This window comes from Choloepus didactylus, chromosome 15 (genome assembly GCF_015220235.1).
Source record: "Choloepus didactylus isolate mChoDid1 chromosome 15, mChoDid1.pri, whole genome shotgun sequence".
Classification (NCBI taxonomy): domain Eukaryota; kingdom Metazoa; phylum Chordata; class Mammalia; order Pilosa; family Megalonychidae; genus Choloepus; species Choloepus didactylus.
The window spans coordinates 22,815,118-22,838,780 of NC_051321.1; the positions used below are offsets into that span (position 1 = coordinate 22,815,118).

The 23,663-nt window shown below is 44.3% G+C and overlaps 1 protein-coding gene and 1 long non-coding RNA gene across 4 annotated transcripts in view; one reads left to right on the top strand and one right to left on the bottom strand.

Annotated features, from left to right (window-relative positions):
- Positions 1–23,663, bottom strand: part of RBM20 (RNA binding motif protein 20) — a 188,866-nt gene that overhangs the window by 102,413 nt on the left and 62,790 nt on the right. The window lies entirely within an intron of this gene.
- LOC119510817 lies at positions 584–19,730 on the top strand. 3 transcript variants are annotated; one of them, XR_005212034.1, is made up of 5 exons: positions 586–721; positions 1,330–1,435; positions 17,816–18,186; positions 18,455–18,773; positions 18,898–19,730. It is a non-coding gene; the product is annotated as an uncharacterized LOC119510817 (long non-coding RNA). The 3 variants fall into 3 exon arrangements; XR_005212032.1 differs by having other exon boundaries at positions 17,816–18,773; XR_005212033.1 differs by lacking the exon at positions 1,330–1,435 and having other exon boundaries at positions 584–721; positions 17,816–18,773.

Sequence of the window (23,663 nt, forward strand, 5' to 3'; positions counted from 1 at the left end):
ATCTCTGCCCAAATATTTTTAGGGTGGGGGAGTGGGGAAGAGGGTAAGAACATTGAGAGAAGAGGGAAAAAAGTGAGAATAGGTAGCCTAAGAGATTTTTGCTAACCAAAGATGGCCCAAAAGGCAGATGTGATGGCTTCAGGGCAGTGGAAAGAAGCAGAAACCAGTCCAAGATGATAAAGGAATACTTCCTGCTGACCCTGTATTAGGGGATCTTAATCTTCGAGGGTGCAGGGGAGCATCATGATATTTGTTTCAAAACAGGCACAGCAGCAAGTTACATTCCTGGGTGCTCAGAAGGTCCAGCTGCCACTAGATGGGGGTATTTTGCTGATCGGCTGGTGGACGCTGAGGAAAAGCTAATTTGAGATGCTTTGCAGTCACCACTGGGGCTTGCCCAGGAGAAATAGGATGAGAAAGCAGCAGCTTCATATGTGAGCACAGTGTTTACAACACTGACCCAAACGACAACAGCAATGAGCTTGTATAAGAGGGATGCTGGCTCCAGTCAGGGAGCAAGTGCTGCATCATCTGAAAAGCAGAAATAACCTCTCTCTCTTGGCTGCTTTTGCTGAAGGAACAGGGCAAGGTCTAGGCCATCTGTTCAGCTGTCCTGGGCCATCAGCTCCTCTGGTCCACACCCCTGCAAGGACCAGGATGGAGTCACCGCCCGCAATAGAAACTGCCTCCATATCCATGGATTCTTTCTTTTCTCTTCTCGGTATGTGTACACTTCTCTTTAGATTTCTTCCTTAATAGCAATATGTAAATCTAAGCTTATTGGAAATGAAATAAGGAACTAACTGGCTATTTCAAATCCTAACTCTCAAATTTCAAGAGGCATCAAAATTGCTGGGGGGTGGGGAGGAGGTGCCTGTTAAAACACCATATTGGTGGTCCCCCAAACCCAGAGCTTCTGATTTAGATCTGGAGGAAGGCCTGGGAATTTGCATTTCTGTCAAGTTTCCAGGTGACGCTGCTGCAGGTTGGGGACCACACTTTGAGAACCAATGTTCTAAGGTAATACCTTCTCCTCAAGTTCTTTTACTTTATATATCAAAGCACCTTTATCTCCTCACCACGACCAGCAATGGCAGCCATGTTTCCCAACCATCCAGATGAGAAGCATCAGCTGGGTGCTGGTTGAACCACAGCCTCTCACCCCTTCCCAGAGATGCTGAGGGTCTGGAATTCAGCCTCCAAGGAACTTTGGTGATGCTCACTGGGCCATAGGAGCCACTGCTGTCCTGCAAGCCCACTGTGTGCCAGGCACTGTGCTACATGATTGGCAGGCACTATTCATTTAATCCTCCTTCCATCCTGTTACAGAAAGAAACGTGAGATGGCGAATGGCAGGACCGCGGGTGGGGCAGTTGTGGTGCTGGTGCGGGGATAGATCCAAGAACAATTTAGGACTGAAAACTGGTGGAGTTTGGTGAGTAGCTGGACATGGAGGGGGTGGGGTAGACATGAAGAAAAGGCAGGAGCCCAGGATGTCTCCTGCTCTCTGGCTCTCTGCGTCGACAGTGGTTCACATTGAACAGGCCACGGTGGGCAGGAGGATGATGAGTTCCAGACTTGAGCTCACCTTCGGACAGGTAAAGTTTGGGGTGCCAGGGGACATAACATGCAAACTACTGCAGGCCCCTGGATACCCAAATCTGACGTTCAGGACCAATGGCAAGCTACAGACTTCATCATTTCTTTATCATCTATGCTTTTTACATTTCCTCTGTAGACAGTTTCTTCTCTCACTTGTATATAAACAGTTGTGCTTGTTTGTGCTGATTCATAGGACACTTCTGGTCGGGGGAGGCGGGGGGAAGAGGTCCTAAATGAAAAAGGGGAAGGCAAGAAGGCCAAGGCAAAGACAAAGAATGAGAGAGGGCTGGGGAAATAAGACACGCTGGAAGAAGGGTCAGGAGCTGGTAAGGGAAGCTCAGCTGAACCAGAGAGGAGAGGTGGCATCTAGTATGGTCAGGAAGTTAGGGAAAGTTCGGCTGAACACCACAGAATCAAAAGGGAAAGGTAAAGGCGGATAGAAGGTGGAGACATCTAAGCCCAGACAATGAGAGCCCTGTTACCCGGGATGGACACTCAACACCAGGATGCTTCCTTGGATGTTTCTCCCAAGCTGGATTCAGTTGGCTTCTGCCTCCTCTCGCTGAGCTCACAGGAGCTAACAAGAGCTAATGAGGACATCTGCTGAACACTGCCTCCTCAAACACATTTGTTTACATATTTTCACACGAATAATGGTGTTACACCTAATGCCTTCCTCTTGAGTAAGGAGATGAATGAAAGCAAGAAAAAAAAAACAAATTACCTTAGGCCCAGAGGGAGTTTCCAGTCCACTCCCAAGGGATCAAAGCTGCCACAAATCTGCTGCCCTAATCCCCCAAGCCCCAGTGGGAGAAGAAGCCATGGAAGAGACAGGAGAGAAGGCAGCTCCATCTCTGGCAAATCCCCAACTGGCTCTGCAGAACAGCAGCTCCCCACACTCGGCTCCCACCAGCTTCCCTGGGGCATCCCTCTCAAACTGGACCCCGGCCAAACTTCTCTTCCCAAACCCCAGCTTTGCACACATAACATTCAAACCAAATTCTGTACTAACCCAGGAGTTCCGGTTCAGCTCATCCCATCCAGGCTCGGCCGGGTCAAAACCGCCCAGCCTCAGAAGAAATAAGGTTTTCTCCCCATCACACAGGCCTCACAGCTACACTAATACAATCCCATCATAGACAAAAACATCCTAACCCTCCAAGGTCAACGTTGCCCCACCCCAACTCTATAGCCAAGGCCATCAAACACACACTCAAGCAACAAAATGTTACAAAATTCTCAAGAGCCTTCTCTCCAGAATTCTGGGCGAGCCACATTGGGCCACCTGGCTAGGCTTCCTTCCGTGGGTGCTGGCTTCAGCCATGAATCTGTAACAGCTCAGTAGTTGGCCTGGAAAATGCCAAACTGCCTTAGCGTCTCGGTTTCCAGACAAGTCTGCTTTGTTGGGGATCAGAGGAGTCTGGAGCAGGGCCAGCGCCTCGGCAAGGATGGAAAGGGAGATGGCACAGCTGGGGCCGAGATACCCAGCCAGGGAGGAGGGCCCCACGTGGGAGATGCTCCCGGTGCAGCCTTCTCCCTGCTGGGTGGGGTGAACCGCAGCGCCCGATGGCCGGGACAGCTTCCACACTGGGGCCAGGGGCTCGACCTACATGACCTCAGTTTATTTACACAACAATCCTACAGGTGGGAATTGTTCATCCCCATTTTACAGACCAAAGAAACAGACTTAAATTGCCCAAAGTCGTATGGTCAGAAAGTCACCCAGCTGGGGTTCAAACTGGTGCCGCAGCTCTTTCTGCTCCACACTGCCTCCAACACCACACCAGCCCTCAACTGGAGCTCCATCTGGAAAATGGTGGGAAAGTGGCAGCCAACTTTCAAATTCCACCTTCTTTTTTTCTTAAACCTGCACATTAGCACTTTTCCCTAATGCAAAATTCTCTGAGATATCAAGCAATCAGGTATTTCAACAAAATGATCCTATTTTGAGACAAGACATTCATGAATGAGAGCTTCATGAGGGCAGGAAGTTTTATCTGTTTTGTTCACGGCTCTATCACCAGTGTCTAGGACACATCCGGACAGAGTAGGCACCCAATAAATGTTTGTGGGAGCCACTCCCAGACTGCAGATTCTTACAACGTTTTCAAGGTTAGCTATCAAAACCCCCTCCTGAAAGTGAGGTAACTTCAAGAGCCTGATACAAGTGCATGAACCTTGAAGACATCATGTTGAGTGAAATAAGCCAGACACAGAAGGACAAATGTTGTATGGTCTCACTGATGTGTAATAATTAGAAAAAGCAAATTCATGGAGTCAGAAACTAGACTACCTAGTTAACTAGGGTGAGAGTGGAAAATGGGAAGTCAATGTTTGATTGGTACAGAGTTTCTGTTTGGGATGATGAAAAAGTTTTGGTAATGGACGGTGGTGACGGTAGCACAACACTGTGAATGTAATTAACACCGCTGAATTATATATTTGTGGTTAAAAGGGGAAATTTTAGGTTACATATATGTGACTAGAAAATAAATTTTTTTAATCATGGGACCACAAAACAGTGAGTGCTAATATAAACTATGGGCTATAGTTAATAGTATAATTATAATAATATTGTTTCATCAATTGTAGCAAATGTACCACACTAATACAAGTTGTGTTTGAGGAGGGTATATGCATGGGAACTCTATAGTTTCTGTATGATTTTTCTGTAAACCTGTAACTTCTCCAATAAAAAATTTTTAAAGTGCAATAGACTGGCATAACATTAAAATAAACCTGGGAAATGTTAAAAAAAAAAGTCAGAAACAAAAGAGTACATGCTGTAAAATTACAATTATAAGAAATTCAAGAATAGGCAAAACTGAACTATGATAAAAGAGGTCAAAATCGAATGACTTTTGGGGCACAGTGACCAAAAGGGGGCACAAGGGGCTTCTGGGCGCTGGTAATGTGTCATTTCTTGATCTGGATGTAGATTATTAGGGAGATGGTCACTGTGAAAATTCATTGAGCTGTTCACTTACAATTTCTGCATGTAAGTTATACTTCAGTAAAAAGCTTCTTGAAAAATGTCAAGAAAGCCAACTCTTCCACTCCACATAAGGTGGTGCTGGGTCCCCAAGGGCGGGGAGGATGATTTAGCAGTGCCCCAGCAGAGCCCCCAGCGCTGCAGGCAAGTTTCCGAGGCAGCTGCTACACTCCCTTTGCATGGCGCTCACAACCCCCATGTCCCTCTCGGGTCCTGCCATCTGGGTGGACCCTGTTTTTTTCTTTTTTTCTTTTTTTTTTTTTTTATTTTACTTGTGTCTTCCAAGAAAACAGCAGATAGAAACAGGACTATTGCTGAACAACCTAATTCAAAAATGTGTGAAATTTCAAGCAAAAGACTAAACAAAACACCCTGTTCCATCCAGCTGTAAACGTGTTGACACTCACTCACAGCGTGTGATTGGGAAGGGAGAGCAGGGCAACTGATGGAATTCAGTCCAAACTGGGTATATTGTGTGCAAGGGGCTCTGTAGAGAAGTAAGCATGTGACTAGAAAGCAATTTGGGAAGGATGACTTTTTTACCTCTTTGGTTTTTGTAAAAGCTGCTTTATTATTTTCTTGCTTCAAACAACTTCATCTTTCTTTCGGTGGCAAAGTTGTGACTGTGTGATCTTAAGTGCATGTTATTTAGGATTTGCTGCCAAAAGATTGAGTTGCATCCTCTCCAGGACTGAGAGCATCAAAGTTTTGCACAGATGCAGTTGTGCTCTCCGAGGAAGACAGGCTGGCACAGGGAAGGGTCAGGTTTGCCCACTGTCCCGTGAATCTGCTGTCAGGATGAAGTGTGGGGAGCAGAGTTTCCTCACAGCTACACTGTGGTTAAATTCCTCCCCCTTGCTTGAGGAGTGCTGAATGTTCACCAGCCTAGCTATGAAACCTGCAACCCTGGGTAAATATCCAAAATTCCTAAGATGCACATTAATTAGCGACTTGGACTTAAATGCCTTTTGTCTGCAGGACGGTGCCCTCAGCTCTACGGTGAAAGCCGGTGTTTAACTAGAAGGCATAAAACGTGGACATGGCGGCAAACTGGTGGGGCAAACAGGCATTCTCACACCCTGACCATTATTTTTCTTTTCTTTTGCCCCAGTAATCCAACCTATCTATAGAAATGTATCCTTCAGACGGACTCACACATACATGCAAGAATGCACGTATAAGGACACACACTGTACAAGGAGGCACACTGCATTGCTGCCTGTAATGGCAAAATACTGGAAAACATCTAGATTAGCAGGGGATTGCTAATTGTACACTGGAGTACTATTCAGCCAGGACAAAAAAGCATGGGGTGTTTTTTTGTTTGTTTGTTTGTTTGTTTCGTTTTTTTTCCTAAGCTTTTTTTTTATATTTTTATTTTTTTATCTTCATTTTATTGAGATATATTCACATACCACGCAGTCATACAAAACAAATCGTACTTTCGATTGTTTACAGTACCATTACATAGTTGTACATTCATCACCTAAATCAATCCCTGACACCTTCATTAGCACACACACAAAAATAACAAGAATAATAATTAGAGTGAAAAAGAGCAATTGAAGTAAAAAAGAACACTGGGTACCTTTGTCTGTTTGTTTCCTTCCCCTATTTTTCTACTCATCCATCCATAAACTAGACAAAGTGGAGTGTGGTCCTTATGGCTTTCCCAATCCCATTGTCACCCCTCATTAAGCTACATTTTTATACAACTGTCTTCGAGATTCATGGGTTCTGGGTTGTACTTTGATAGTTTCAGGTATCCACCACCAGCTACCCCAATTCTTTGGAACCTAAAAAGGGTTGTCTAAAGTGTGCATAAGAGTGCCCACCAGAGTGACCTCTCGGCTCCTTTTGGAATCTCTCTGCCACTGAAGCTTCTTTCATTTCCTTTCACATCCCCCTTTTGGTCAAGAAGATGTTCTCCGTCCCACGATGCCGGGTCTACATTCCTCCCCGGGAGTCATATTCCACGTTGCCAGGGAGATTCACTCCCCTGGGTGTCTGATCCCACGTAGGGGGGAGGGCAGTGATTTCACCTTTCAAGTTGGCTTAGCCAGAGAGAGAGGGCCACATCTGAGCAACAAAGAGGCATTCAGGAGGAGACTCTTAGGCACAAATACAGGGAGGCCTAGCCTCTCCTTTGCAGCAACCGTCTTCCCAAGGGTAAAACCTATGGTAGAGGGCTCAACCCATCAAACCACCAGTCCCCTATGTCTGTGGTCATGTTAGCAACCATCGAGGTGGGGTAGGCCAATACCCCTGCATTCTCCACAGGCTCCTCAAGGGGGCACTACATCTTTTTTTTTTCCTTGTTTTTCTTTTTCTTTTTTTTAACTTTCCCTTCTTTTTTAAATCAACTGTATGAAAAAAAAATTAAAAAGAAAACAAACATACAATAAAAGAACATTTCAAAGAGACCATAGCAAGGGAGTAAGAAAAAGACAACTAACCTAAGATAACTGCTTAACTTCCAACATGTTCCTACTTTACCCCAAGAAAGTTACCTAATACAGCAACATTTCTGTGAACTTGTTCCTACTATATCCATCAGAAATTAACAGACCATAGTCATTCCTGGGCATCCCCAGAACGTTAAATAGCTTATCTGTTCTTCTTGGATTATTGTTCCCCCTTCCTTAATTGCTCTCTATTGCTAGTTCCCCTACATTCTACATTATAAACCATTTGTTTTACATTTTTCAAAGTTCACATTAGTGGTAGCATATAATATTTCTCTTTTTGTGCCTGGCTTATTTCGCTCAGCATTATGTCTTCAAGGTTCATCCATGTTGTCATATGTTTCACCAGATCGTTCCTTCTTACTGCCGCGTAGTATTCCATCGTGTGTATATATCACATTTTATTTATCCACTCATCTGTTGAAGGACATTTGGGTTGCTTCCATCTCTTGGCAATTGTGAATAATGCTGCTATGAACATTGGCGTGCAGATATCTGTTCGTGTCACTGCTTTCCGACCTTCCGGGTATATACCGAGAAGTGCAATCGCTGGATCGAATGGTAACTCTATCTCTAGTTTTCTAAGGAACTGCCAGACTGACTTCCAGAGTGGCTGAACTATTATACAGTCCCACCAACAGTGAATAAGAGTTCCAATTTCTCCACATCCCCTCCAGCATTTGTAGTTTCCTGTTTGTTTAATGGCAGCCATTCTAACCGGTGTTAGATGGTATCTCATTGTGGTCTTAATTTGCATCTCTCTAATAGCTAGTGAAGCTGAACATTTTTTCATGTGTTTCTTGGCCATTTGTATTTCCTCTTCAGAGAACTGTCTTTTCATATCTTTTGCCCATTTTATAATTGGGCTGTCTGTACTATTGTCATTGAGTTGTACGATTTCTTTATATATGCAAGATATCAGTCCTTTGTCAGATACATGGTTTCCAAAAATTTTTTTCCCATTGAGTTGGCTGCCTCTTTACCTTTTTGAGAAATTTCTTTGAGGTGCAGAAACTTCTAAGCTTGAGGAGTTCCCATTTATCTATTTTCTCTTTTGTTGCTTGTGCTTTGGGTGTAAAGTCTAGGAAGTGGCCGCCTAATACAAGGTCTTGAAGATGTTTTCCTACATTATCTTCTAGGAGTTTTATGGTACTTTCTTTTATATTGAGATCTTTGGTCCATTTTGAGTTAATTTTTGTGTAGGGGGTGAGGTAGGGGTCCTCTTTCATTCTTTTGGATATGGATATCCAACTCTCCCAGCCCCATTTGTTGAAAAGACCATTATGACTCAGTTCGGTGACTTTGGGGGCCTTATCAAAGATCAGTCGGCCATAGATCTGAGGGTCTATCTCTGAATTCTCAATTCGATTCCATTGATCTATATGTCTATCTTTGTGCCAGTACCATGCTGTTTTGGCAACTGTGGCTTTATAATAAGCTTCCAAGTCAGGGAGTGTAAGTCCTCCCACTTCGTTTTTCTTTTTTAGAGTGTCTTTAGCAATTCGAGGCATCTTCCCTTTCCAAATAAATTTGATAACTAGCTTTTCCAAGTCTGCAAAGTAGGTTGTTGGAATTTTGATTGGGATTGCATTGAATCTGTAGATGAGTTTGGGTAGAACTGACATCTTAATGACATTTAGCCTTCCTATCCATGAACATGGAATATTTTTCCATCTTTTAAGGTCCCCTTCTATTTCTTTTAGTAGAGTTATGTAGTTTTCTTTGTATAGGTCTTTTATATCTTTGGTTAAGTTTATTCCTAGGTACTTGATTTTTTTAGTTGCTATTGAAAATGGTATCTTTTTCTTGAGTGTCTCTTCAGTTTGTTCATTTCTAGCATATAGAAACATTACTGACTTATGTGCATTAATCTTGTATCCCGCTACTTGGCTAAATTTGTTTATTAGCTCTAGTAGCTGTATCATCAATTTCTCAGGGTTTTCTAGATGTAAGATCATATCATCTGCAAACAATGACAGTTTTACTTCTTCTTTTCCAATTTGGATGCCTTTTATTTCTTTGTCTTGCCGGATTGCCCTGGCTAGCACTTCCAGCACAATGTTGAATAACAGTGGTGACAGCGGGCATCCTTGTCTTGTTCCTGATCTTAGAGGGAAGGCTTTCAGTCTCTCACCATTGAGTACTATGCTGGCTGTGCGTTTTTCATATATGCTCTTTATCATGTAGAGGAAGTTTCCTTCAATTCCTACCTTTTGAAGTGTTTTTATCAAAAAGGGATGTTGGATTTTGTCAAATGCTTTTTCAGCATCTATTGAGATCAATTGATTTTTCCCTTTTGACTTGTTAATGTGTTGTAATACATTGATTGATTTTCTTATGTTGAACCATCCTTGCATGCCTGGAATGAACCCCACTTGGTCATGGTGTATGATTTTTTTAATGTGTCTTTGGATTCGATTTGCAAGTATTTTGTTGAGGATTTTTGCATCTATATTCATTAGGGAGACTGGCTGGTAGTTTTCCTTTTTTGTAGCATCTTTGCCTGGTTTTGGTATTAGATTGATGTTAGCTTCATAAAATGAGTTAGGTAGTGTTCCATTTTCTTCAATGTTTTGAAAGAGTTTGAGTAAGATTGGTGTCAGTTCTTTCTGGAAAGTTTGGTAGAATTCCCCTGTGAAGCCATCTGGCCCTGGGCATTTATTTGTGGGAAGATTTTTGATGACTGATTGGATCTCTTTGCTTGTGATGGGTTGGTTGAGGTCTTCTATTTCTTCTCTGGTCAGTCTAGGTTGTTCATATGTTTCCAGGAAATTGTCTATTTCTTCTACATTATCCAGTTTGTTGCCATACAGTTGTTCATAATATCCTCTAATAATTTTTTTAATTTCTTCAGGATCTGCAGTTATGTCACCTTTTTCATTCATTATTTTGTTTATATGGGTCTTCTCTCTTTTTGATTTTGTCAGTCTAGCTAGGGGCTTGTCAATCTTGTTGATCATCTCAAAGAACCAACTTTTGGTGATATTTATCCTCTCTATTGTTTTTTTGTTCTCTATGTCATTTATTTCTGCTTTAATCCTTGTTATTTCTTTTCTTCTACTTGGTTTAGGATTGGTTTGCTGTTCATTTTCTAGCTTCTTCAGTTGATTCATTAGTTCTTTGATTTTGGCTCTTTCTTCCTTTTTAATATATGCATTTAGTGCTATAAATTTCCCCCTCAGCACTGCTTTTGCTGCATCCCATAGGTTTTGGTATGTTGTGTTCTCATTTTCATTCGTCTCTATATATTTAGCAATTTCTCTTGCTATTTCTTCTTTAACCCACTGATTGTTTAGGAGTGTGTTGTTTAACCTCCAGGTATTTGTGAATTTTCTAAGTCTCTGATGGTTATTGACTTCTAATTGTATTCCATTGTGGTCAGAGAATGTGCTTTGAATAATTTCAATCTTTTTAAATTTATTGAGGCTTGTTTTATGTCCCAGCATATGATCTATTCTGGAGAAAGTTCCATGAGCACTAGAAAAGTATGTGTATCCTGGTGATTTGGGATGTAATGTCCTGTATATGTCTGTTAAATCTAATTCATTTATCAGATTGTTTAGGTTTTCAATTTCCTTATTGGTCTTCTGTCTGGTTGATCTATCTATAGGTGAGAGTGATGTGTTGAAGTCTCCCACAATTATTGTGGAAACATCAATTGCTTCCTTTAGTTTTTCCAGTGTTTCTCTCATGTATTTTGTGGCACCTTGATTGGGTGCATAGACATTTACGATTGTTATTTCTTCTTGCTGAATTGCCCCTTTTATTAGTATGTAGTGGCCTTCTTTGTCTCTCAAAACATCCCTGCATTTGAAGTCTATTTTATCTAAGATTAATATTGCTACACCTGCTTTCTTTTGGCTGTAGCTTGCATGAAATATTTTTTTTCCATCCTTTCACTTTCAGTTTCTTTGTGTCCCTGTGTCTAAGATGAGTCTCTTGTATGCAACATATTGATGGTTCATTTTTTTTGATCCATTCTGCGAATCTATATCTTTTAATTGGGGAGTTTAATCCATTTACATTCAATGTTATAACCGTGAAGGCATTTCTTGAATCAGCCATCTTATCCTTTGGTTTATGTTTGTCATATTTTTCCCCTCTGTCTATTAATATCCTTTATTGTACCCATACTGAATCTCTTTAGTACTGAACCTTTCTCCAAGTCTCTCTGTCCTTTCTTTGTTTCTCTGTCTGTAGGGCTCCCTTGAGTATCTCCAGTAGGGCAGGTCTCTTGTTAGCAAATTCTCTCAGCATTTGTTTGTCTGTGAAAAATTTAAGCTCTCCCTCAAATTTGAAGGAGAGCTTTGCTGGATAAAGTATTCTTGGCTGGAAATTTTTCTCACTCAGAAGTTTAAATATATCGTGCCACTGCCTTCTCGCCTCCATGGTGGCTGCTGAGTAGTCACTACTTAGTCTTATGCTGTTTCCTTTGTATGTGGTGAATTGCTTTTCTCTTGCTGCTTTCAGAACTTGCTCCTTCTCTTCTGTGTTTGACAGTGTGATCAGTATATGTCTCGGAGTGGGTTTATTTGGATTTATTCTATTTGGAGTTCGCTGAGCATTTATGATTTGTGTATTTATGTTGTTTAGAAGATTTGGGAAGTTTTCCCCAACAATTTCTTTGAATACTCTTCCTAGACCTTTACCCTTTTCTTCCCCTTCTGGGACACCAATGAGTCTTATATTTGGACGTTTCATATTATCTATCATATCCCTGAGGTCCATTTCGATTTTTTCAATTTTTTTCCCCATTCTTTCTTTTATGCTTTCATTTTCCATTCTGTCATCTTCCAGGTCACTGATTCATTGTTCAACTTCCTCTAGTCTTGTACTATGAGTGTCCAGAATCCTTTTAATTTGGTCAACAGTTTCTTTAATTTCCATAAGATCATCCATTTTTTTATTTAGTCTTGCAATGTCTTCTTTATGCTCTTCTAGGGTCTTCTTGATCTCCTTTGTATCCCGTACTATGGTCTCACTGTTCATCTTTAGTTCTTTGAGTAGCTGCTCTAGGTGCTGTGTCTCTTCTGATCTTTTGATTTGGGTGCTTGGGCTTGGGTTATCCATATCGTCTGGTTTTTTCATATGCTTTATAATTTTTTGTTGTTTTTGGCCTCGTGGCATTTGCTGAACTTGATAGGGTTCTTTTAGGATTTGTAGACCAATTGAAGTCCTTATCTCTACTTTATCAGATCTACAGCTTCGTGGAGTACACTTTCTCTAACTAACCAGCAGGTGGCGTCCACGAGCCACCTGTTCTCCACAAGCCAGTTCTCCCCTGCTTAGCCTTTTTGGTGAGTGGGGGAGTGAGTATTGTGGGGTCCAACTGGTGTACCAAGCTTGCGTGTGTAGTTGGTGTTGCCTGCCCTGTATATGGGGCGTGTTTCTGGGCAGTCGGGGAGGGGGGGTGGCCCTAACAATCAAATCTCCCTGGTGATCCTAGAGTTTTAAAGCTGCTGCAATAGTCTAATCCTTCAGTTCAGTCCTGCCACAGTTTGTCTCTGCCAGTGACACACAAGTCCTTGGTACTGGTGTATGGCTCCTGAGACTTGCAAGTGGGCCCCTCTTCCAGGCTGTGCACCCCGGGTCCTCTGTTGAGGGATGACTGTGCTATGTCACAGGTGAGTGCCATCCCCCCAGGGCAGTTCTGGGCTGCTGGGCTGTGTAGGGAGGCTCCCAGTCTGCTGAAATGATGGCTGAATGGGGCTTTGTTAATTCACACTGCTCCACCTTCCCAACTCTGGGACAATCAGCTGAGGTTGCAGGGAAGGCTAATGTCCACGCCCAGTTTTGTGGTGTGTGCCTGTTATTTGAAGCACTTCTGTCACACTGGGTTGTCTGGGGCAGCTCTGGGCTATGGGGCTGGCGATGGGCAGGAGTGTTTCCTGTCCACCAGGATGATGGCTGTGTGCGGACACCTCCCTTTTCATAGGAAGTTGTGGTGTTTAGTGAATTTTCTCAGCCACTGGATTATTGCCTTTTGTCTCAGAGCTCTCTTAGTTCTGCTCTTGACTTGACCTGCCCAAATTGCAAGTCTTTGAAGCTTTCTGTATTGGGCTTCTTAGAGTAATTGTTTTAGAAAAAGAAAAAAGGATTAAAAAAAAAAAAAAAAAAAAAAGGGCCCTCCTCAGAGATCTAATGGGTTATTGAAATGCTAAGAGACAAAGCAACCAGGGCCATTAAGGAAAGGTCCACAGGGCAGAGAGATCAGCTTTTCTTCGGGATTTGCATATGTGCCTCAGGGCCTGAGCTCTGCCCTTCCCCTTTCTATGTTCACCAGAACTCCAAAAATCCTCCGCTTTTATTCTGGAGTTTTTCGTGTTGTTTTTTTTCTATGCCTGTCTCCTCTCTGCTGGGCTGGCTGCTCTCAGATTCTCTGGTGTCTGGTCTCAGTCTATCTATGGTTGGAGTTTGGATCAGTAGAATGAGTTTCCGATAAGGGCTGCCTCTGCAGTTCTCCCTTCTCCTTCCCGGAGCTGACAGCCCCTCCTCCCCCGGGACTGAGCCTGGCAGGGAGGGTGCGGGTCCCCAGGCCACAAAAACTTACAGATTTCGCTGATCTCAGCAGTTCCACGTTTTCATGAGTGTTGTATGAAGTATGCCCAAAGTCAGATTGCTCTGTGGTGTCCAGTCCACGCAGTTCCTGGCTTTCTACCTGCTTTCCTGGAGGAGTAACTAAAACATACAGCTCACCAGTCTGCCATCTTGCCCCGCCTCCCCATGGGGTGGTTTTTATGGGCTAACACAATCAATCTCTTCTGAGACAAAGTTAAACAGAGTTAAATAAGGTGCTGAATGGTGTGCATAACTTGTTCCTTTTTCATAAAAAAAGATATACATGCAGATAATGTTTATATAAGCAGAGAACATCTCTGGAAAGAGACCCAAGAAACCGGGGGGAGAAGAAATAAGAAATGAAGTAAGTCTCAGGGAGAAGAGAGGTGTACTGATTATTAGATACACCTTTGCATTGTTGGCATTTTTATCATACAAAGGCAGTTTTCTTGAAATAATAATTTCACTTTCATTTTATTAACTGGAAAAATATACTGCATAGAAGGCAGAAACTTAAGTTATGCACAAATCAATGCATAACTTCTAAGGAGATGGCAAAACAAAGGCAGGAGTCAAGTGGCAATATTTTAATTATTTGGGGATGACTCCAAGAGCAAGTTAGCTCTGAGGAGGGGCAGAAGGATATGTCATGATTAGACCTCCCCTCTACCCCCAAATTCAGGGAATCTATGAAATGCTGTATTTCTTCGGTCAGCCTATGAAATAGCCCAACCCCCTTTCCCTCCTGGCCTCGGGTATCTTTGTAGTATTACAGATTCATTATATACACATTCCTCTACAGAGTAGGTAAGATCATAGCTTTAACACCAGGTGTTTAAATCCTAGCTCGGCCACTTGACCATCATGTGACTTTGGGCACACGGCCCCTCTGCTTCCTCATCTGTAAAGTGCAGGGAGAAACACCATCCTCCTCAGGTCCACTGTGATGGCTGAATGAGGGCCTGTCAGGAAACATTCTCAGCCCACCCAGCCCACCAGGTTCAAGTCAGAGCTCAGTGATTATGGTCACGTTCCCCCTCATTGCCTCTCCCTGGAGCCTCTGCTCCTCGAGGAGGGAGCACCTGACATCAAGGTGTGCCTAGCTTCCAACACTTTTCCAGTTGGTTTTCCAGCAGGGTGGGATGTCTGGGTGCTGGCCATGGGATGGGGACGAGGTGGGGAGCACCCACTTGTCTCCAAGCTTCAGCAGCCAGCTCTTGCACCTGCTTCAGGGAGGTAGGAAGGGACCATTCCAGCCTGGTAAGGGCTGTGCTCAAGCTGCCACGGCTGGTGTCTGGGGGCCTCAAGGCCCACCTGAGCCCAGCCCAAAGGGCCAACAGCCAGGTGGGGACTTTCTCCATGTAATGGCTGAGTTGGGTGGGTGGGTGGGTGGGGGCCACTGTGGAGATGATGATGAGAGAGCTAGCTAAGAGGGGTGCCAGCTATATATCCTCACTCCATCTTCTCAGCAACCTCACTTTACAAGTGAGGAAATATCTACCATTAGGACTAAAATTATTCATCTCAGTGGACTGGAAGCTAGGTATATTAAGGACACCTGAAATACAAATATGAGGATATTTTTATATCAAATCCATGCCAAAATATTAACATCATGACTTACAGGATAAAATGAGTTCACCCACAGGATTTAATAAGGTAGGCTAAGACGTGACATTCAGCGCAGGTACAGATCCAGTTTTAACGGAGGGAAGAGATTGACTTGAAGCAATCATTGCCAACAACACTTGGATCGAAGGCTGTTCAAAGACTGAATCTGAAAGTAAATGACTTAAAAGTTACAAAGGGTATGAACTCCTGGAAGCCAACTCTTGGGTTCATTTCAATACTGATATGACAATATTTGTGGATTAATTTTCCTTGTTGAGGTCTCTTCTCAACTATTTCTCCTCCCACTATCTCATCATCCTTTCTCTCACTATCTCTAAAGGAAATACTCAAAGGAAACACAAATTGATTTCTCCAAGGACAGAAATGAGACCCTCTTATCACTCTCTATATGATATTACAGAAGCCAAATTAACCCACAATATATTTGAAAATTAACATGCTTCCTTCAAGCTTTTGCCTAAAGATGAATAATTCAAGACAGAACATAGGCCTGCAGTGAACAGTGAAAATGATCTCCTCATCCAAAGGAAAAGAGGGGTTGATTTTATTTTTATAAAAAAAAAGGGAAGCAATGAGTCTAGTGGATGTGGTTTAATAGACATTCCCAGGTACATGAAAAGGCAAAGAAGAGACGGGCATGGTTAATATCATTCCCACACAAGCTGGTTAGCGGCAGTTCACATGCGTGCCTCTGGGAGACTTTTCTTTGGAGAAAGCACACCAGAAGGGCAAACCAAATTGCTGGGGATCAACTAAGTCCATTACCTTCGTTCAGAGGTGATAGTCTTTAAAGCGAGTGAAAGTAAGGGCGTGAACAGTTCTTGGGCATTCTGCAAAGTCACAGGCATCAGGATAGCAAAGGCAGACAGAAAGTTCTGAATCATGCAAGCATGGGAAATATGTGGCCAGAGAGAAGCTGATAATTCTTGGGCAGAACAGGAACCACAGAGAAGATTCCCAGGGATAGTGAAACCGGCTGCCCCCCTGACTTGGTACACCAAGGAGCTTTATCAAGGTACACCACACCAAGGAGCTGCCCTGCATGGGCAATTCAATTCATAGTAACCACAAATCTTGTCTGCGTATCTGGAGATCATTTATCCAAAATGCTTGGAAGCCACATGGAAAATCCTCTCAGTCACAGACCTGGTTCTGTACTTTGTGGTTTCACCTCAGAGTCTTGTTCGACTACACACAAGAAGCATTCCAAGCAAGGGGCGAGGGGTGGGAGGGGTCACTGATTCTGCCCTGAAGAAATGTCAGGAGTGGGGACAGGGATGGACAGAATTGAGCACCAGCAACCAGCTGTGGAGCTAGAAGTGCCAAAAGAGGTCCCAAGACCGACTTCAAGTAAGTAGTAAAGAACTCACTTTTCTGAAAGGGCACTGTTTGATGATGGCTGAAGACATTGTTTCTGAGCCTTACACACTTCCCTCTTGCTATATTTTTAGGTGTTGATGCTAAGACAGAGACAAGGGAAGGCAGCAAAGAATCATGAAGGAACTAGGATATCCAGTAGGGACCCTGGTGCTAAAAAGAATTAATTCCATAAGGAAATAACTGATAAAGAAGGAGGAGGTTTTCTGAGCCTGGGGAGTAGTTCTGACAACACAGGTTACTGAGATTGGTCACTACTGATTTCAGACAGATCCTGCTGCCTGGGAAGTTTTCCAAGGGTTTCTGTTACAGGGAAACTGGGTATGGGGTTGGGGGGTACTGATGGTTCCAGAGCTCAGTATAGTCAGTGGTTTCCAGTGAGTTCTGCAGATTCCTAGACTCAGAAGACTGAGTTCTCACCCTTGAGACCTCTCAATCTTCTCAGGGCAGAAGAGCTTCCCTGCAGCAGCTCCATGCAGAATTTCTGCACTGCAGTCAGGACACAAAGGCCCGTGTCCTCCAAAGGGAGGGAGGACGGCTGGGGATGAAGCCCTTGGACACCTCTAAAGGATTCCACTGGGCTTTCATTTTTGCAGAGCATGTGACAGCATCGTGCTACATCTGGGAGCTGTGATCTCGGCTTCTACCCTCACAGGGCTCACAGCCTAGCAGCATTGTCAAATAAATGTGAAGCTGTGATTTGATAAATGCTTCAAAGGAAAAGGCATAACAGGGGGCTGGGGAGCTGACATTTGAAGGAGTTGTAGGGGTTTTCTAAGTGAAGAGGAGGAGAAGTAGCAAGAGCAGAAAGAAAAGAGGCCCAGGCACTGTGACCTGCAGGGAAAGAAGTCCCTGGTAGGGGAGGGGCCCCGGGGGAGCAACAACTATTGTTTTATGAACAAATATTTATGGATAATTATCTAAATTATCAAGCAATTATCTAAAGAGGATTAATGAGTGTGCCACAAGTTGCCCACTCTGCATTCAAGATATCTTCTCATTCTGAATTTTTACATACCTAGCAAAATGTTTGCAGAAGTTATTGCTGTAGTTGTGCAGCAGTAGTAATAATGGTGTACAATTATTACCATTAGTACTAATATTGCCCCATCAGTCACAGTACTATGAGCCAGGGGCTACATTTTACATGTTTTATCCCACGTAATTCTGACAACAATCCATTTTACAGGTGAGCAGTGAAGGAATCTGCCCAAGAGCACAGTCTGTGTGTGGCAGAGACTGAATTTGAACCCAGGACAGTCTGACTCAAGCAGCATCACTCAGGAGGCCAGCGGAAGGAGGTGGAGAGACACCCAGGGATTGCAGGCAGCCTTTCTCCTGACTCAGTCGGTCCTGAAATTTCACGACACAGCAAGCCTCCTACGGCATCACCTGCCTCACCTGTAAAATTGGGACAGTGACACCTGTCTACACAGCCCATGGGGTTGATGTGAGGTTCAAACAAGCACATGTGGGCCTGACAGGCTTAAAGCACCACATGGACCAGAGGCATTATCATTTGTCAGAATCACACCCTGATATTAACGTCAAGTAGACAAGGTAAGTGACACTCTCCTGAGACCACAGACATAATTAAAAAGAAGGGAGAAAGAAGGAAAATGGAAGCCACTCTCCCTCACCTTGACCCTGGGGCATAAAAATGAGCGCTAACAGCCATTCACTGAAGTCTGTCCCTGGGTAACAAGAATCAGCCTTACCCAAAGAGAGGTCTGGCCTCTGCCCTCAGCTCCCAGAAGGTGACCCCTAAGCCCTTGGCATGTCCTGCCTGATGAGTGTCTTTGTTTCCGGGGGCCTTGGATGACACCAGAGACACCAGATAGTCTTGCAGTATCAGCTCGACCTCCAGAGGAGCTGGAGACTGAGAGTCTAGAGGAGGGAGCCAGCCATGTCTGTGTGACCGAGTCCTGAGAAAAGCCCTGGACGCCAAGGCTTGGGGGAGCCGTCCTGGCTGGCGTCCTCCATGCATGTTGTCACATCGTCTCCAGGAGGAGTTAGTACTGTCCGTGACCTACGGAAAGAGGACAGCAGGGAGCTCCAGCGTGTGCAGCCCTCCTGGACTCTGCTCCATGCGTCTCTTCCCCTGGCTGATTTTAATCTGGGTCCCTTCCCTGCAGTAAACTGTACCGGTGAGTGTGACAGCTGTCTGAAGGGGGGTGGTCTTGGGGACTCCTGAACTCCGCAGTCCCTCTGTAACGTCCCTCAACCCTCACGAAACCCGGGGAAGAAGGTATTATCATTCTTCCCTCACAGGTGAGCAGACTGAGCAGTTCACAGCGGCCTTCACTTGCCCATGAGCCCAGAGCCAGCAGGTGGAGGAACAGGGTCAACCAGTGCAACTCTCGCCTGGGCACACACAGGTCCCAGTTCACCCGCAGGACCACCCCTCAGGCCAGCCGAGAGCTGCAGGCAGGATGGCATGAGGGCCTCGCGCAATGCTGAGGCTTTGAGCAGCAGCCCACGCAGTGGGTAGTAGGGGGAGACCTTAGCGAGTGCTGGAGATACTGGGTGGCCCTGTGACCTCACCATCTCCAACTCTGAGTCGGGCCGCCTGGGACACACAGGCCTGCAGCAGCCCTGAGAACCAAACCTCAGCCCTTTCACAGCCAGGGTCAAACCGGCCCTCGAGGGCAGGAGCTTGGACAGCAATGATGCAGCCCCTCCCAGGACAGGACTTTCCTTCAAGGGACCTGGCCAAGGACTGCATTAAGGGAGGGAGGGGGGGCCGTGCAGGGAGGAGTGGCGGGTGGGGCAGCCCCCCGAGACGATGCTGTCCATCGCCGCACCCCTGCTGCCTGCTGGGGCTGGGGAGGGGTAGGAAGGAGGCTGCACACGCAGCAGATTCCCAGGCAGCCGGGAGACCAAGCTGTGGCTGTCAATCCTGCCTCCCCATCTCAGGGAACCCGGCGTGCCCAGTGCCCTCAGCCTCCTGCACACTCACCACACCAGCGATGTGCCAAGAAAATCAGCTTTTACAAGAGGAGCAGATTTAATGCTGCCCCCTCCCAAACAGCTCTGGGAGCCCTGCAGCCCCCAAAATGCACAGCCAAGCAAGAAATCATGCCCAAAATCCAGGTTTACAGCGCTCTGTGTGTATATTAAAAAATAAAGTCTGCGCCTATGTACGTTTCTTTCATTTAATTCTATATATGTACACAAGGACAGAATAGAAATCTGGTCAATCCAATTCCAAACAACTTACTTTTGCTTTACCTTAGCGTTCATAGATCTAAATAATTCCTAGTCATAAAGGACCTTTAGCAAACTATTATTTTTTTGGAGGAGAAAGGTTTTTTAACATAGAAACAGCTGAGAAACATAGTATTCTTAATAACTGTCATGTGAATTACATACCATCTGGGATTTTAAAAACACCCTTTGGGGAATAAGCTCTGAAACACATGTTATTATCCTATGGGTCCTCCCAGGGATCCGTGGATGGGTTTCAGAATGTCTGTGAAAACCATGAAATCGAAACTGTTTGCAAAACCGCATGGGTGTGTGCTCGAAAGTAATTTTTCAGAGGTGAAAGTCCAAAGCTTTCATCAGCTCCTTAAAGGGATCTCTGACCCCAAAATGTGAGTTACTGATACATTAAGGTCTGGCACATTCTTCGTTTAGTTTATTCCCAAGACACCCCGGTGATTTAAAGAGAGTAAGGAAGATTATTCTGCTGGGGAGACCGGTAAGCCCAAGTTTACAGAGCAGCTCAGGAACAGCATTTATCACAGTCTGCCTTGCAGTAACTCAGTGGTCTGCACATGTTTCTCCCACCAAAAGACTTCAAATCTCTTGAGGACAGACACTGGGCCCGATCCCTGCACACGGAGCACACGCTAGGTGCCCAGTCAGGATCCGAGAGGCCAAGGTCCTGGGGGAGACGTGGGCCCGTCGGAGCCAAGGCTGCTGGCAATGCCTCGGTAAGCTGGGTGCACGCAGAGTCAGTGCCCAATATATGTTTTCAGGTGATAATGGTTATCTTGCCTTCCTCGCTTGCTGCTCTCACTCCTCAGATGATTGACACGCAGCAACAATATTTTCTTTGAGCACAGAGAGAGAATGTTCCTCTCTAGGTCTCGAGGTGCCCAAGCCCTGGCCGAGCAACGATCTGATCCAGCACACCAGCAGTAGCAGGGACGTTACTAGGCTTTTAACGCAGCCTTTGGGAGGAGAAGCCAAAGATTCAGTGGAAGAACGTTGGGAAGTGTAAATAACTGGCCCTTTTTCTCCACTCTAAAATCTAAAGTGATTCAACTATCCAGGGATTCTCTTTTACCTCCAGAAGCAGAATGAGAAAATCCTGATTGAGCAGTCTTCAAGAGCAACAGGTAAAAATGACAAGGCCTCTCTGGAAATACCTTTACAATCCCTTATTCAACAATGAAGTGCAATTCATGTAAAGTCTCTTCAATTCTACAGCTTCCCAACTTGAGCAAGTTCAACTTGAGCAGCTTGCAGCCTGTGGGAGCAGATGTTTTACACGTAGCCCTGGGGTGGCCCATTCACAAACGCCACGTCTTTGAAGTCCCAGTACCATATTTTTAGCTCTGCCACAGGGACAACCCAATTTTGCACAAACAGTAGAAGATGGATTTTGTCTGTTTTTGCAGAGTGGTTAGCTGAGTAGGGGAAAGAACACAGGCTTTGGATCAGCAAACCTGGTTTGGATCCTGGCTCAGCCTCTTACTGTGCAACTTTGGTCTAGTAATTGAGTCTTTCTGAGCATCAATTTCTGCAGAGTTGTTTAAAAGAGTAGAGTTTATACAACGTGCCTGGGATATACAGGATGCTCATTAGTGGCTACTACTACTATTTAGACATGGAAGACGAGATAGGCCACAATCAAAGTAAAACTCATTCCCAACACTGGGGAAATTTCATATGAATTTCATATGAATTGAGACACAATCTGCTTTCCCTTTCCACCGTTAAAGGACAGGCATGTTCATCTGTAAAATGAGAGTAACAAACTCAGCAATAAAAAGGCAAATGACCCCATTTAAAAATAAGCAAAGGATTTAAACAGACATTTCTCCAAAGAATATTGCAAAGGAGCAATAAGCACATGAAAAGATGCTCAAACATCACTAGCCATTAAGGAAATGCAAATCAAAACCACCACAAGATACCACTTCACACCTCCTAGGATGGCTGAAATAAAAAAGACAGACAATGTAACTATTCCAAGGATATGGAGAAGTTAGAGCCCCCAATCAATGCTGATGGGTTGTAAAATGGTGCAGTTGCTCAAAGTATTAAACACAGAGATACTAAATGACCCAGCAATTCCATATTTTTGTGTCCACACAAAAGCTTATATATAAATGTTCATTGCAGCATTATTCGCAAAAGCCAAAAAGAGGAAACAACCCAAATACTCATGCACTGATGAACAGATAAACAAAATGTGGTGTATCCATACAATGGAATATTATTTGGCCACAAAAAAGGAATAAAGTACTGATACAAGATACAATACGGATGAACCTTAAAAGCATTATGCTAAGTGAAACAAGCAAGTGCAAAATATGATTCCTTTATAGAAAATATCCATAATAGTCAAATCCACAGAGACAGAAAGTGGTTACCAGGGGCTGGGGGAGAGAAGGGGGCTGCCTGCTAACTGCACAGGGTTTCTTTTTGGGGTGATGAAAATGTTTAGGAGTTTGATCATGGCGATAGATGTATGATCTACACTAAAACCACAGAATTGTACAGTTTAAAGGAGTGAACTTTATGGTATGTGAATATATCTCAAAAAAGCTGGGCTACAATGGTATCCACCTCCTATCCCGTAGGATCTCTGGGAGGAGGACCTGAGCCAGGTCCTTGTGGCCCCCTGGGTAATCCCTGAGTCCCCTTTATTAATAACAGTAGAAGCATAATAGCATCATCACCCTGTGCTCCTGGATTCTCTGGGGCACAACTGGAAGGATAACAAACAAACTGATAAGAATGACAAACTCTGAGGCAGAGTCTGAGATTGGAAATGGTGGTTAAAAAAGAGATTTTAGCCGTATATGAAATGTTTTAATATTTTAAAGGAGACCATATTCATGGATTACTTGGGTAATTAAAATTTAGTTTTAAAAACGCCTGCTCTTGTGCTTGAAATAAGCATCTTTCTACCAATCTTTGTACAAATCACCTAACATACATAATTAGACACTGATACCAACTAAGAGTTAGCCAGGAAGTTCTACAAAGAATACACTGTCATCAAAAGAAACAATTACTTCTAATACAATTAACTGTGTGGCTCACCCACCCTAAAAAAAATAAATAAATAAAATAATCAAAAGGAGAGGTCAGAGTGTGGAGTTGATTCGTGAGGAGGGGGCCTTGTGTCTGCCCTCCAGTGGGAGAGGAGACAAAGCCCTGGGGCCCCCACCACACCTCATTCCATCACTGAGGCCTCGGCAGACACATTTCCCCCAGGCGCGGCTCCACTCTCCCAGGCTTGGCTTGCAGGTGACAGTGGGGAGGGGAGCCATGCACATAAATTGCCTTTATCTGCTCCTCTCACCTATTTTTAGGCCTTCGTTTTATAGCTTGGTGAAACAAGAAGGTGCAGGGAGAACAAAATAACCTGGCTCCATTCAGATGTTTCATGAGAAGCAGAGACACGCTTTCTTTCACAAGCAAAACCCCGAGTCGGAATCCACAGGTTGTTTTGAAGATAACACCAATTAGGGAGGCTGCTGAAGAGCTTGCTGATGTGCCCTTTAGTCATGTGAAAAGCCACTGTCCACACAGTGATGATTTACTGCCCAGAGGACTGTGCTGGGGCAGACCCACACACAGACAGACGCGCTCTCCAGCCTCTCCTGCCAGTGCAGAACTCACCGGCGCCCACGGAAACGGCATGAACACGAGCAACTGTCTACACTGCCTGCTCCAAGGCTGACCCACTGAGAACGTAGCTGTCTTAAGTTTCCTGGGGCTGTTCTAATGAAGGACCACAAACTGGACAGCTTAAAATAACAGAAATTTATTGGCTCACGGCGCTAGAGGCTAGA